Genomic DNA, 17049 nt, shown 5'->3' with positions numbered 1-17049 from the left:
ACCAAAAACAGAAAAAAAAAAAAAAAGCTTTGGAAATAGTCCAAAAATAGCACAAAGGGATCCATCCCTGAGACACGGTTAAAACAAAACCAATGAAACTGGGAAGCCAGAAGCTACAGGACACTGTGCTTACTAAGAAGTCGTTCCCCTGCCTCGGACCCCTACTGTCCCACAGGACCGGCCATCCATCTGCTCTTTCTTCTCGCCCACCCACCCTAATTTACCATCACTTGTTCATACTACACGTGCGTATAGTTCAGAATTGGGGTTTGCAGGGCTCATCCCCTTAAGCTTACTGTGCAATTGGGTGGGGGGTGAAGTGTGCATGACAAAGCCATGCATGTGTGCTACCATGCCATGTGCTGTTGATTCACTCCTTTCTTAAAGTATTGCAATTTCAGGGGCTACCACAGAGGATTCTAAAGGCTACCCACAGTCTTTTAAGGGTGGCCACTGTTGGGAATCGAACTCGGGGCAAAGCTACCACTTGAACCATGCACTTGGTTCTTTTGCCTTTGGTTTGGTTTTCAGAGAGTCTCTCATGCTTTTGCCTCAGTTGGCCTCAGATCACAATCCTACCCTCTACCACCCAAGTAGCTGGAATTGTAGGTGTGCATCACCACACCTGGCCTTAAAAAGCAATTTATCATTTGCCTTTTGGAAGAAATATTATAAATAATGAACTAGCTCTGTAAGGCAGTATGTTGTGGGAAGGAAGAAACCAACAATGGAAGGTCCATAAATAGCACTGATTGACAATTATTAGGCATCTGGTTTGTGCTAAGCCCTGTGTCCAGTGCTGGAGATATGTGAACAAAACAGACAGACAAGTTTCTGCCCTCATGAAGCTTATTTCTAGAAGGGAAAGTGATAATAAAAACATAAGTAAACACAGTAACACAGAGAAAGCAAAACAGCACAAAGATGGGAATTAGAGAGAGAGGGGGAGAAAGACAGAAAGCATGAAGAGCTTGACTTTAACCATGGCATCCAGACAATGCCTTTCTAAGGTGACATTTAATTTCAGACCTGAAGGATACAGCTCAGCAGAGCTTGGATGTCTGTGTTCCAGAAAAAGAACAGCCTGTGTAAAAGTCCTGAGCAGGACATGGCTGGGCATTTTTGAGTTACTAAATGAAGCCAATCGAACTGGAACTGAGTAAGCAAAACTATTCATCCCCCTTTGCTCAGGAATTGGGATTTTTATTACACAAGAAACAGAAGTGACAACATCTTGTTTATGCATTACGAGCTCCCTGTGTGGAGAATGGATGAGGTTGGCAAGACATGACTTACGGAGTAAGATAGTCAGTCCTTACTACCTTTTGAGGACTTATAAGGTTTGGAGAAGGTGTCATGGAAGATTAGAAATTGATTGAGTAGGAGAAAAATAAGAATACTAAAAATGAGCATAAATCTACTGAAATTATATCACAAATCATATGCATCTTGCCCTCTTATTATCTTGTCCATGTCTGCTAGACATTCTCATCCCTATAAAAAGCTAAGTACCATAGAAGCAGTTCCAGGTAGCTGCTTCAGGGTCTTGGGATTTGTTGTCTGTGGTTAGGAAAATATCCTGAGGACATCTTACCTATGCTGTCACATCTGGACGTTGGCAAGTTCAGACCATATGACACCCCTTGCTAGGACAGACTGCATCTCCTGAAATAGCAAGAATAAAAGAGACCAATCTACACTTTTGCAAGGCCATCCTAGAGCAGAGCAGGTGTGGGACACAGGTCAGCCCACAGAATGGGAGAAAATCTTTGCCAGCCATGCATCTAATGAGGGATTGATAACCAGGATTTATAGGGAGCTCAGAAAACTAAACTCCCCAAAAATCAGTGACCCAATGAAGAAATGGGCAAATGAACGGAACAGAAATTTTTTTTAAATTTCTGTTCCAATGGCTAAAAAAACACGTGAAGAAATGATCAAAACCACGTTAAGATTCCACCTCACTCCTGTTAGGATGGCTATCATCACAAACACAAACAACAACAAATATTGGCGAGGATGTGGGGAAAAAGGAACCCTCATGCACTGTTGGTGGAATGTAAACTAGAACAACCACTATGGAAAACAGTATGAAGACTCCTCAAAAAACTAAAAATAGAACTGCCATATGATCCGTCCATACCACTCCTTGGGATATATTCAAAGGAATATGAGTCAGGTTATAATAAAGGCCACCTGCACACCCATGTTTATTGCAGCATTAGTCCCAATAGCCAGCCAGAGGTCCTACAACCCATGAATGGCTTAAGAAAATGTGGTATTTATATACGTGGAGTTTTATTCAGCCATGAAGAAGAATGAAATGTCGTTTACAGGTAAATGGATGGAACGGGAGAACATCAACTTAAGTGAAGTTAGCCAGGTTCAGAAAGACAAAGGTTGCACGTTTTCTCTCATATGTAGAAGATGGATCCAATCCAATACAAACATTACCATATATACATACAAATATATACAGAACATGTTTCCAATAGTGGAACTGCTGGAGGAGACCAAGGGAGGAGAAAAAGAAGAATGAAAGAGAGTGAATATACTGAAACTCATCATGTCTGTGTAGGAACAAGACAAAATGAAGCACACTGAAAACTGCTGAACAATACAGGGTAGGGGGAAAGGGGAGGAAGAGCAGTTGGAAGGGTTAGACTGATTAAAACGCAGTATAGTAACAGGTGCAATACCAAGGCAAAATCCCCACTGGACAAGACAGAGACACTTAAACAATGAAGACCAGCAATGTAAAACTGGTCATGTTAAGAGAAGTGCATTAATGGGAGAGGACGGTAAATGAAGAGGGTGAAAGAGGGTGAATTGGTCGATGTACTTTGTATACATGCATGAACACGAAGCAATGAAACCCAATGAGGTTATTTTAAGGAGAAGACTGGGGTAGGAGGGAGAATAATGGAGAGAATAAACCAAACCAGGTATAATACATGTATATATAGAAATGTCACAACAACCCCCTGTAACTACCATATGCTAATAAAAATGTTTTTTAAAAAACATGTTAGAATCCCTCAGAGCAGAGAGCAAACGGAAAGTTGAATTAGGCATCTATTTGTGTACTGCAATTTTGTGATACTTGTTTTTTTATTAGCTGTTGAATATGGGAGACAAGCATACAATGGACTGTGTGCTCCGTGTAGGGAACCAGGTCAGAAAAACCACAGCCAATATCAAACCTTTGAAAAGATTAATATTCATATAAAACAAAACCCCCCTAAGGTACACAGAACAAATGGGACTGAACTCTTTGAAAGGCAGCTGTGAAAAAGAATTTCTGGGTTTTTTCTAAGGGTGGTTGGGAACCACGTTTAAAACAATCCCTCTGATCTGCCTGCTTGCGAAGAGACGATTGGTAGACCCGTGTCCACGAGTGGTGAGCACATTTACCAGCTGGCTTGTATTCACAGTGTGATTTCCCTTCATGTTTTAATCCCTTCCTTAGGGATTTCTAACACAATTAAAGTTGATAATCCAAAAATCAGACGTGGAAAAGGAGCACAAAGAGAAGCTATCATGTGGCCAAATTAAATAAATTTGCCTTAATCTACTGTCATCTCTCAGTAAAGAGAGGGGAATGAAAAAGGCAATAAGGGCAAATTAATAACTCATCATTAAGAATATAAACATCCTTGTCACTGCTGCCCCTCCTCCTCCCAATACAAGACCATAAAAACTGGAGAGGAGATAGGAAACGAAGGTGTACTGGTGGTACAGTGGCAAGTGACTGCTTTTCTTAGTCATGTTATCACTCCTTGGTGACTCCACCCATCCACTTGTGGTCCTGTGCAGCAGCTCTGGTGGACCACAGGTGATTACTGGAGTTGATCAGTATCTGAAAGACACAAAGCACCAATGTGTGTGGTGCTCCTCAGCTCAGATGCACGGTCACCTTGCCTTACTATGAATGATGTGACCAGGTTGCTTAATTCTTACACACTTGCTCAGACTTGTCCCCAAGCTACATAGTGTGTTTCAATTTTACATTCTTTACTGTAAAAGGAAGAACAACGGTCTTTCCTGACTTTAACAATAGCACAAATGGTTGCCTTTATTATCCTTCTGCATCAGCGAAACCATACAGGAATACTTAAAACCCATCTCAAACACACTATCCCCAGAAAGTCAGATTTTATAAGGAAAGCCACAACAGCAATCAGCAAGGCAAACGTTAAAAACATTTATCTCCATTAGTTAAGAAATACCCATAAGGCTGCAGGATAACTTTCCATCATCCCCTCCTACCCACATATTAAAACTTTAAATACATCATCAAATGGGCAAGCATTACCAGAATATTTTATGAAGTGCTTAAAATTTTAATTTGCGATTACCATCATTAGTCTTATTAAACCTTCAGAGAGTCAGCCTCAAGAGATGAAAATTATATGGGAAAACCTATTGTGTTTCCTCCTCAAAATCAGAATTTGTGGCAGGATGGGCAGCTTTTGCCTTCTTTTGTGTGCAGCTGCTGCGCAGATGTGGCTGCCCAGCCAAGGAATTCATGCCCAAGCTCTCTGGCATCACGTTGGAATGTACAGAAGTGATAGATGTCAACATGTGTGCCTTCCCCACCTTCCGGGTAGAGACAAAAGATCCTACGGCTCCAAGGGATGATGAAACTCCAAGAGGAAGGAAGTCTGTGTTCCTAAAATCCTACATGAGAAGTCTGCCCGCAGAGCAGTTACCTTGGCCTTTTCATGAACTAAAAATTCTTTTATTGTGTTAAGCAACTGGAATTTGGGGACTGTCCATTACAGCATCTAGTGTAATCTAGTTTAACTAAAACAGGGTAGAGTTCATAATTTGCTAATTGATGACCTGTAGTTTTAGTTTCTTTTCCTAGATCTTTGGCATCCCCAAGAAATCCAGTTGACTTTATCTAGAGCTTCATGTTCTAGTGGAGGGTACATTCTGAGACTAATATGGAGGAGGAAAATGTTTGCCTTGAAATGACCACCATTTTTTAAAACAACAAATCCAAAGTGAAACAGTCATTTTTCTCGCCAGAGACACCCTGCATTTGTAGGCAAATGAAAGCCATGTGGACTACAGTCAAGAACCTCAAAGTTGAAGAATGATGGCAGGAACATGGTGGAAAAAGAGCTTTCTACTATCATCTCTAAAAAGCACTGATTTTCACAACCACCACAGGTGAGAGGACCTTTATGGGAGGCTGGGCATTCAAGGGACAAGTTCCAGCAATCCACTGAAGACAAAGATTCAAGAACAGATACATTGAAGGGGCAAGAAGAACAGTTTCACTCTAGCTGTGTCACCTGTCCTCTGAGGTGACACCTGTCCTCTTAGTTGTCTAAGTGCTCAGACAACCTTCCTCCTTAGCCCACGATTTCTCCCATGGGGACAGTGAGCATTTGAGGAATGAGTACCTGGTACTTGCCTCTTCCAGCCATGCAAGTTCTGCCTGTGAGGCAGTTTCCTTCTCACGCCACTCACAAAACTGGAATGATCAACACAGCTGATGGTTGAAGGGGGCCAGGATCAAAGAACAGAGAGGAGAACTCAGCAACCAGAAACCTGAACTCAAGAAAGGGCCATGGATCCTACCTAAGCTTTAAGGCCTTCTTGGAGCAGCCCACTAATGAATGCTTGGGTTTTCTCATCTATATACCTCCTACCTACACCTTCCAGTAGCTGGGATAACAGACATGAAAAATAACCACCCCCCTCAGTTTGGTTGTTGAGATGGAGTCTCACTAACTTTTTGCCTGGATTGGCCTTGAATTGTGATCCTCCCAATCTCCACTTCCCAAGGAGCTGGTATTCGAAGGTGTGAGTCACTACACTCAGCCCACAGAGAGAAATTTGAAAACCAAAAGAGAAGAGACTCATTCTGATTTCAAATTCCTTACAAAGCTATAATAGTCAAGATGGTATGGTACTGGCAAGAAAGCAGACACAGACCAATGGAACAGAATAGAGAGCCCAGGAATAACCCGTGCACATTTAACTGATATTCAACAAAAGCAAAGAATATGTAACAGAAAAAGGAAGGATCTTCAAACCTGACATTAGGAAATTGACTATCAACATACAAAAGAAAGAAATTGAACTTTATCTTACACCACAATAGATTAAAGATAGACATAACACCTGAAGCCATAAAAACTACTAGAAGAAACATAGCTATTGCTATTAGTCTTGGTGATGGTTTTTTAGATAAAATATCAACATATCAACAGCACCAGCAACTAAAGCAGGAATAAACAAGTGGAATACAGCAAACTGAGAAGTTTCTGCACAGCAAAGAAAGCAATCGACCAAGTAAAAAAGCAATGGTATGCTTTATAGAATGGTATAAAATGCTTACATGGCATATCTCAGATAAAGGATTCCTATTCAAAATACATTAAAAACTCATGCAACTCAATAGCAAAGAACTAAAACAATCTTGTTGAAAAATGGACAAAGGACGGTGATGGACGTTTTCCTACAGAACACATACAAATGGCCAAAAGTACATGAAAATCTTTGGAAAGGCTAATCACACTGCAATGAGCTGTCGCCCACACTGTTACGATGACTTTTATCAAAAAGTCAAAAGGTAACAAGCGCTCTGAGCATGAGGTGAAAAGAGAACCCTTACGCACTGCTAGTGGGAATGTAAGCTGGCACAGCATGAAGGGTCCTCAAAGTATTAAAAATAGAATTACTGTAGGAATCCCACATCAGAGTGTTTATCCAAAGGAAATAAAATCACTGTCTGCATTCACACACTCATAGCAGCATTAGTCACAATCTAAAGCATGGACGCCACTTGTGTCCACTGATGAATGAGTGCATAAAGACAGCGTGGTATGTACATGCAATGGAATATTATCCTGTCTTTAAAAAGAAGACAATCCTTGCTATTTGTGACAACATGCATGAATCTGAAGGACATGATGATAAGTGAAATTAGCCCCGCACAGAAGGACAAATGCCTCATGATTACACTTGCACGTGCAATCTGAAAAAGCCAAATTTGTATAAACCCAGAGTAGAAATGGTGGTCACCAGGAGCTGTGCAGTGTTAGTCAAAGGCTACAAGCTCCCAGATATAAGACAAATAAGTTTTGGAGACATATTGTACAGCATGGTGACTGTGGGTAGTAAAAATGTGATAAAATTTGCTAAGAACGTAGATCTCCAGTATCCCCACCCCACCATGCACGCACGCACGCACGCATGCACATGCACTATGTGGGGTGACTGACAGATGAATTAGCTTTATTACAGTAATCATTTCACAATGTACACGCGTACCAAAACATCCTGTTGTACAAGCTAAACGTGCAGGCTGTATCTGTCACTGATGCCTCAGTTCAGCTGGGGAAGGGAACTTAGTTGCAGCCATGAGCTGTGTCCTGGGGAAAGCGATCACGGTGCATTTACCTTGGCCATTTGCAGTCTCTTGGGAACCAGCCGGAAAGAGTAGAGGACTGCAGTCAGAGCCATTGTGCAGCGACGTCCTAAAGAAAGTAAGGACAAATTATAAGTCTACGGCTTAAAACTCACATGGAGCCTGAGGACTTAGAAGGGGTTTTCACCCATCTTTCCATTTGACTTCTTCTCTTTCTACACTCCGGACCATAACTCCAGACTTCCATTAAATCAGCCCAAGTTGGACTTTCTCATTGTCTTCAAGAATTTTTTGTTCTCTGAGTTGTCATAAAAGAACACAAATTTCAACTTCTGTGCATGAAAAGCTCAAACATAAATTTGCAATTATTTCAACAGGATTTATGAGTGTCTCTCTAGGGAGTTGCTTTCAAACTATGCATGGAATAGGAAAGTTTACAGCAATTTCAGTGTTTCCAAGTAAAACTTAAGACTTACTGGTCGAGGGGCAACTTGGGGACTCACAAATGTTGTGTCTGTCTTCTGAAACATCTGTACTCAGTTTCCCTACATTCTTTTTAAGCAAGCAGGGGCTTACTAGGAAACATAGGTTACGTTGTATGAAATAGACAAAGGCATCCGTTCCTAAAAGTGCACCATATGGTAAGAACTGCCCTAAGGACCCCTGATTGAGGGACCAGGGTCTCCAAACCCTGGGCACCTGGGACAGTGAGTGGGAGGGTAGAATGGGGCTACTATCAGCCTATGGAGTTTTCATATGCTGCTACCGTACTGAACTCAGACCACGCACCAGTCATAAGCATCCTGCAGACAGAGGCTGATGGCCTGTCCTATTCTTTCTCCTGACCTACAGAAGCAGCCAAGTCATATAAAGGTGTAAAAAATTTCTTATTTGGGTGGAACTGGGGTTTGAAGTCAGGGCTCCGATCCATTTGCTCTGGTTATTTTGGAGATGGAGTCTCTAGAACTATTCGTTGGGGCTGGCCTTGAACTGTGATCCTCCTGATCTCAGCCTCCCAAGTAGCTAGGATTATAGGCGTGAAACACTGGCACCCAGCAAGGGTGTAAATTTTTCAAAGGTAGTTTCTGAGCCCAACCCTAGGAATTATTTTTCAATAGCTATGGGGCAGATGGGTTCTGATACAGGTGGACAGTGATCCAGTTTCCTGACTCCTGTAGGAATCACTTCTTTGTTTCTCTTTATATTTTCTGTCAACTCGTGCATATGTGTGTATGTGTGTGTAATTTTAAGTCACCAAACACTATGGTATGGGATGTATTTTAAATTTGTTTGTGTAATTGGAATTACACAGTATTTTTTCTGACTCAAAACATTCAACATTATGTTTATAGCATTATTGGGTATAACTATAGTTTATGTTCGTTGCTGTATAGTATTCCAACTGTATAAACCCACTATTGTCTATCCATAGACAAAAGTAGATGAATACAACTGGTCCTCCCTATGAATAATTTCCACATCCATGAATTTTACCAACTGTTCATTGGAAATAATCCCAACAATTTGCATCTGTACTGAACATGTACAGACTTTTTCCTCTTGTCACTATTCTTTAAACAATACAGTGTAACAACTGCTTACATGGCATTTATATTGTATTAGGTATTGAAAGCAGCCTAGATGATTTAAAGCATACAGGAGGATATTGGTTACATATAAATATCATTTTATAGGTGGACTTAAACATCCTCAGATTTTGATATTTGCAGGGGTTCCTAGAACCAATCCCCTGAGGGTACTGACAGGTGACTCTAGTGCTTATTCTACACTGGATTGTCTTTATTTATTTATTTATTTTTATTCATATGTGCATACAATGCTTGGGTCATTTCTCCCCCCTGCCCCCACCCCCTCCCTTACCACCCACTCTGCCCCTCCCTCTCCCCCCACCCCCTCGATACCCGGCAGAAACTATTTTGCCCTTATCTCTAATTTTGTTGTAGAGAGAGTATAAGCAATAATAGGAAGGAACAAGTGTTTTTGCTGGTTGAGATAAGGATAGCTATACAGGGCATTGACTCACATTGATTTCCTGCGCATGTGTGTTACCCTCTAAGTTAGTTCTTCTTGATCTCACCTTTTCTCTAGTTCCTGGTCCCCTTCTCCTATTGGCCTCAGTTGCTTTTAAGGTATCTGCTTTAGTTTCTCTGCGTTGAGGGCAACAAATGCTATCTAGTTTTTTAGGTGTCTTACCTATCCTCATATCTCCCTTATGTGCACTCGCTTTTATCATGTGATCAAAGTCCAATCCCCTTCTTGTGTTTGCCCTTGATCTAATGTCCACATATAAGGGAAAATATATGATTTTTGGTCTTTTGGGCCAGGTTAACCTCACTCAGAATGATGTTCTCCAATTCCATCCATTTACCAGCGAATAATAACATTTCGTTCTTCTTCATGGCTGCATAAAATTCCATTGTGTATAGATACCACATTTTCTTAATCCATTCGTCAGTGGTGGGGCATCTTGGCTGTTTCCATAGCTTGGCTATTGTGAATAGTGCCGCAATAAACACGGGTGTGCAGGTGCCTCTGGAGTAACCTGTGTCACAGTCTTTTGGGTACATCCCCAAGATACACTGGCTTGTCTTAATGAAAAATGCCCTGTGGACATTCTTGTGCATGTCTCTCGGTGCACATGTGGAAAATGCATTTCAGATGAGTGTATATTTAGGCGTGGGATTTGCTAAGACTTAGATATCCACAGCATCAACTGTAGAAGATAAGATGAAACTAATTTCCTGATGAGTTATACCAGTGATCATCCCTGCCAGCTGTATGTGAGCAAGCTCACTGTTCTACTTCTTTCCTAACACAGAACTGATGGTCTTTTCAATTTTAACCTTTCTGGAAGATTTGTAGAGGAAGTGTTTTGTGGGTTTAATTTGCCTTTTATATATAAAATAAATAAAAGCCCTGCGACAGTCTCTGAATTGACACTGTCTTACTTTCTGTGACTTGCTATATTACATGGTGAATCTGGTTGAACAGAGCTACTTAATTTTAAGGTAGTCTAGTCTATCTAACTTTTCCTTGGGGTTAGTGCCCTTTTTTTTTTGTTTAAGGAACTTCTGCCAAACTCAAGGCCATCAAAATACCCCCTGCATTGTCATCTAGTGTTTGACCTTTAACAACTGGTCTTTTGTGGCACCTGGAGTTGACCTAGCGGGAGCTGAAGGCATAGACTTTCTGCACGGCTCTGCCACCTTTTCACAGAGCAAGCACCAATGGTGTGTGTAGGTTCGTTTCTGGCCCTTTATTCTGCTCCATTGTTCTACTTGCCTATTACTGTGCCATAAGAGGGCCCTTACCTTCTTACTGGGGCTTTATGATAAGTTTGCTAGCTGTAGAACAAGTCCTCCTACCTTCTTTTTTGAGGATGTCCCAACTGTATCACAGCCCTTTGTATTTCCATGTAGACTTCAGAATCATCTTTCTAAGGTCTACCAAAACAGCTATTAAACTGCATTCAATCGGTAACTCGATTTGAGGAAGACTGACTTCTTGCTACATTTGGTCTTCCACTCCATGAACATGGTTTACCTCTCCATTTAATTAGAACGTTTTTATTTTCTCTCTCTGATGTTTTATAGTTTTCTGTGTGGAGAGTTTACACATCTTTGATTACACTTATTTTTAGAAACTTGACTTATGTGGCATTTAAATTTTTTTTCTTGTTTTTCCACTGCTACCAGTCAGCACTAACTTTCATTTTATTTCCTGTTTCAATTTAAGCATTCATGAAAGCTTTGTATCATGCTATAGTTTCCTTATTGCAAAGATGTATACTTTTCCTTTATTATAAAAACATTTCTGCCCTCCATTCCACCTGTATTTCTTTTCTACTGCTGCTGTAACCAACTAATGCTCTGTATTTGTCTGGTGGCTTTTAACGAGCCTGGGCACAGTGCCACCTAATTTGAGAAGCATGACCCAACATGGCATGGGTTTTTCACTTAGGGATTAGTGAGTCCCAATTCAGAAAGGAAAACCATTGCTTTCTCAACAATTTGGAACAATTCTGAAAGGCCTCGTCATAGTTATCACAGCTTTTCTGGGTTTTCCTTCCTTCTAAGCAACAATGATGCTGGCAGGGGCCCTGGGTTGGGATGGGAAAGTAAACTTTGTCCTAGAGTATAAAGAAGAGTAGAAGCGCGTCCACAGGAGCTCCTCAAGCTTCTTATCAGGTAGCATGTGGCTAGAACAGATTTTTCCAAAACAGCATTTTCCTTTGTTTTCAAATTTTCAGAATCACATGGAGCACTTATTACACACACAGATTCACCAGTGCCTCTTAATCACAGTTTCTAATGGAAGTGGCTTGGAAACCCATATTCTTAACAGGAACTCACTGTTTTCATAACCAAGTGCAGGAGTGGCCAAGTGTAAATGCACAACCCCCACTATTTTAACCAAGTTTCTGCAGTTTTCCTTGATGCACACTCCTAAGATCACTGCATACCTTTGGGTAATTTCTATGGTCTTATAAAAAGTGATTTTGATGACTTTTGCAAAAGGTGGTTACATACCAGTATAGGGAGGAATAGACGTACGAAGTTCTTTCTGTATTCTAAGACTTGTGTCCTTCATGTTTTCTATTATTGAGACAAAATGTGCATAAAATAAAATTTACCACTTTTGCTATTTTAAATATAATTTGGAAACATTAATTACATTCATATTGTTGTCCAACCATTACTGCTATCCATCTCCAGAAGTTTCCATCCTCTCAAACAGAAATTCTCTATCCACTAAACAATAACTCCCCATTTCCCCCCTCCCATCTCCTGGTAACTTTTACTTTTTGGTTCTATGAATTTGCCTATAAGAGATATCTGATGTAAGTAGAATCTTAAAAAAATGTCCTTTTGTGTTTGGATTCTTTGACCTAACCTACTGGTTCCAACATTCATCAGTGTGGTAGCATATGTCAGGATATTTATTTATGTAATTATTTTCATGTACTGGGGATTGAGTGCTAAGCAAGCACTCTGCACTTGAGCCAGGTCCCCAGTCCTTTTTGCTTCATTTTAAATATAAGGTCTCATGCTTGTGCCCAAACTGGCCTCGAATGGAGATCCTCCTACCTCCACCTCCTGAGTAACTGGGATTACAGGCGTCACTCAGCACTTACTTTTTTTAATTTTTAAGGCTGCATAATATCCTATTATATGTGTTCACCACATTTTCATTATTCATTCATCTGTTCATGGACGTTTTGGTTGTTTCTATCTTTTGGCTATTGCCTTCACAATTTTTTATAATGACATATTTTTCTTATTCGGTTCAAAGATTTTTCTAATTTTCATTGTGACTCATTTTAATCCATAGGTTACATAGTAGCATACTGTTAAATTTCTAAACCTTTGGATCTTTTCTAGCTTAATAATTTATCATTAGTTTCTAGTTTAACTTCACTTGTCAAAAAAACTGACTCTGTATGATTTAATTATTTTTTTTAATTTGATACTTTTTAGTGCTCTAACATAAGGTCATTTTTTAAAAAAGTTCCATTTATTCTTTTTGAGAATGTTCTACAGTTGGTGGGCTCAGTCCAGGTGTGATGAGAGCAAGTACCATGGTCGTGTTGCTCAACTCAGCCCCTTCCTCACTGAATATCTGCTTGCCCCACGAGTTACTGTGTTAAAACGTTCAATTATGACTGTGAATTCAGCTCTTTTCGTTTTGCTTAATGACCTTGGAGACTAAGTTATTAGATGCAAACAAGTTTGGGATTGTTATATCTTCCTATTTTGTTGACTTCTATATTATAAAATGTTCCCCTTAGAGGCTGGAGGTGTGGCTCGAGCAGTAGACCACTGCCTAGGAAGATGAAGCCCTAAGTTCAACTCCTCAGTACTGCAAAAAAGAAAAAAAAAATCCCTTTAGGATTAATACTAACCACTCCATCTAAAGTAGTCTTCTTCCCCACTTCCTCCCTTTTTTTAAGACTTTACTTTTTAAGAGCAGTCTCAGGTTTGCAGCAAAATTGAGAGGAAGGTGCAGAAACTTCAACTTGCTATATAGCTCCTTCCTGACACATGCACAGCTTCCCTACTGGTCTACATCCCCCAGCAAAGTGGTACGCTTGTCACAGTTGAAATGTCAGTTACCCACAGCCCATAGCTGGGTTCACTCTTACTGTTGAGCATTCTGTGGGCTTGGACTGACGTCCAGTGCACACACCCTTCCTTAGAATGCCAGGTAAAATATGTTCACTGTTCCAAAAACCCCTCTGTGCTCTAGCTGTTTATCTCTTTCCTCTATCAACTCTGGAAACCACATATAGTTTTACTGTTCCCATAGTTTTGCTTTTCCAAAATGTCATATAGTTAGAAGTATGCAGTGTGTAGCCTCTTCAGACTGGTTTCTTTCACTTAGTAATTTGCAGTTTCTCCCTTGTCTTTTCATGGCTCGATAGCACATTTACCTTTATCGTCAAGTGATATCTCATCCTATATATGTGCCGCCATTTATCAACTGACCCAGTGAAGAACATCTTGGTCCCTTCCAAGGTTTGGCAATTATGAATAAAAATCCATGTATAGATTTCTTATGTGGAGATCAACTTTCAACTCCATTGGGTAAACATCAAGGAGTGCAATTGTTACATCTGTGGTGAAAATATGGCTTGGTTTGATAAGAAACTGTCAGAGTGTCTTCCATGTGTCTGTATCATTTTGCATACCCAGGGGCGTGAATGATATTCTCATCATTATGACATGTCATTATTTAGTGATTTGGCTCTGGATTTGGGTCATTTCTGTAGGAATGTAATGGTGTCTCGTGGTTTTATTTGCATTTCCTGATGACATATGACCAAGCATTTTCTCATATTCTTGTTTGCCATCTGTGTATTTTCTTTGATGAGGTATCTGTTTGGGTCTTTTGTCCATATTTAAATCCTCATTTATTTTTGTACCATTGCACTTTGAGAATTCTTTGTATACTTTGGATAACAATCCTTTAGCAGATGGTCTTTTGCAAATATTTTCTCAAAGTTTGTCGTTTGTCTTCTCATTCTCTTGACATTGTCTTTTTTTTCAGAAAAGTTTTTAATTTTAATGAAGTCCAGTTTATCAATTATTTCTTTCATGGATCATGACTTTGGTATTGCATCCAAAAAGTTACAAGGTCATGTAGGTTTTCTCCTGTATATATACCTTCTAGAAGCTTTATAGTTTTGCAATTTACATTTGTATTCATGGTCCATTTTGAGTTGATTTTTGTGAGTGGTATATGATCTGTGTCTGGATTGATTTATTTATTTTTGCATGTGGATATCCAGTTGCTCTAACATCATTTGTTGAAAAGAATGTATTTGCTCAATTGTATTGCCTTTACTCCTTTGCAAATGACCAGTTGACTGTATTTTACAAGGCTCTGTTTCTGGATTCTCTATTCTGTCCCACTGATCTATTTGTTCTTTTACCAACCACCTTACTGCATTGATTACTGTAGCTTTATAGTAAGTCTTGAAGTCAGATAGCATCAGTCCTCCAACCTTATTCTCTGATATTGTGTTGAATGTTCTGGATCTTTTGCCTTCCCGTATAAACGTCAGAATCCATTTTTTAATGTCCACAAAGTAGCTTGCTGGGATTTTTATTGGGATTACATTGAATCTATTTACCAAGCTGGGAAGAACATTTTGACAATACTGATTCTTCCTTACCACAGACCTGGAATATCTCTCCATTTATCCAGCTCTACTTTGGTTTCATTCATCAGAAGTTTATAGTTTTCTTCATATGGGTCTTGTATACATTACACCTGAGCCTTTCATTTTGTTTAAGCTGCTAATATAAGTGGTATTATTTTTCTTTTAAATTCCATGTGCTCATTGCCCATATGCTGGGAAGCATTTGACTTTTGTACCTTAGCTTTATATTCTGCAGTCTCATCTCTTACTAGTTCCATGAGGAGTTGTTGCAATATAGATTTCTGATAGATGATGTCATCTACAAAGAGTTTTATTTCTTCTTTCCCAGTCTCCATTTGTTTTGTTTCCTTTTATCTTATTGCATTTACTAGAACATTTTTAAAATAAAAATTTGATTTTAGGACACTATATTTGTTTATTTATGAGTCAAAGGCCTCACTATGTGACCCAGGCTAGCCTCAAACTCTTCATCCTCTTGCCTTAGCCTACCAAGTACTGGGATTATAGGCAAGTACCACCATGCCTGGCATCAAAATACTTTTACATTGACAAAAATATTGAAAGACAATACAGTGAAATATTCAGTCTTGCCTATTATTAGCATCCTACACTACTGTGGTATGTTTATAACAGTTAATGAACCAATGTTAACTAAAGTCTATATTTCATTCAAACTTCCTCAGTTTTCTGTTCCAGGATCCTATCTAGAACATTACCAGCCACAATCACCTTAGGTTCCTCAGAGTAGTGACAGTTTCTTAGATGTTGCTTTTTTTATGACCTCGACAATGTTGAGGATTACTGATCAGGTATTTTGTAGGGTGTCCTTGAGTTGGAATTTCTCTGTTTTTCTCATGACTACACAAAGGTTTGGGGTAGGAAAACCACAGAGATAAACTACCATTCTCACCACCTCACACCAAGGATACAGATTGTAATGTGGTTTATCAGTTCTAACCTTGATCAGCTAGCTGGAAATAGCGAGACCATGCTTGGTTTCCTCACAGTGCAGTTCCTCTTTTCCCTCTCCATATTCATTGGGGAAAACTCACTATGCATAGCTCACACCGAAGGAGTGGTCAATTATACTCCACTTCTTTGGGCAGAAAGCAGCTACATAAATAATTTGAAATTCCTCTGGATGGGAGATTTGTACTTTCTCTATCATTAATGTATTTATTCAATAATTTATTTATGCCAGTATGAACTCATGGATATTTATTTTGCATATTGGGTTGTAATCCAATACTACTTTATTTTTTTGCTCAAAAATTTCCAGCTTTGACAATTGGGAGTTCTTTCACTTGTCTCCATCATTATGTTTTGTTTTTTGGCTCTTTAACATTTTTTGGAACCGTGAGCTGTTCCACACTTCATATATCTCACCTGCCTTAGTCTGAAAATCAGTCATTTCTCTAAGGAACCCTGGTTCCTTTTACTGGAAAAACATCTGAGTCACCAAAATCAGGGCTACAGAGGTGCTTGTTATTATATGATATGGCTTCAAGACTCTTCCAGCTAATGGTTCACACAGGCATGCACTGAACATAGAGACTTTCTTTCAAGGACAAGGACATATGCACCTGTCTACTGACCTGTATATAGGCACACACACACACCTATAAACTCCAATCCATTACCCATGGGGCATTCACAGCTTCTTCCCCTTATCTTAAACCTCCCATTCCAACATCAGGAAACCAAGATGCCACCATCTACCATTCATTTACTTAGTTGTTCAATTCCACTATCCGTACAGTGGTTTCAGAATTGTTACCCATGCCCCATGGAAAGCAACTTTATCAGCTATAGTACACTGCTTATGCACAGTTCATTTGTCCTTCTGGTCTTACAACTACACTTACTTTGAAAGTTACTTAGCTCAGCCTTTAATCTTGCACTTCCAGTGATGTTTTATATTGGCTACATCTTGTATTAATTGCTTTTGTCATTGCTGTTACCAAATACCTGACAGAAA

The sequence above is a fragment of the Castor canadensis genome, chromosome 9 (genome assembly GCF_047511655.1).
Source record: "Castor canadensis chromosome 9, mCasCan1.hap1v2, whole genome shotgun sequence".
Classification (NCBI taxonomy): Eukaryota; Metazoa; Chordata; class Mammalia; order Rodentia; family Castoridae; genus Castor; species Castor canadensis.
Note: the sequence above shows the minus strand (reverse complement) of the source record.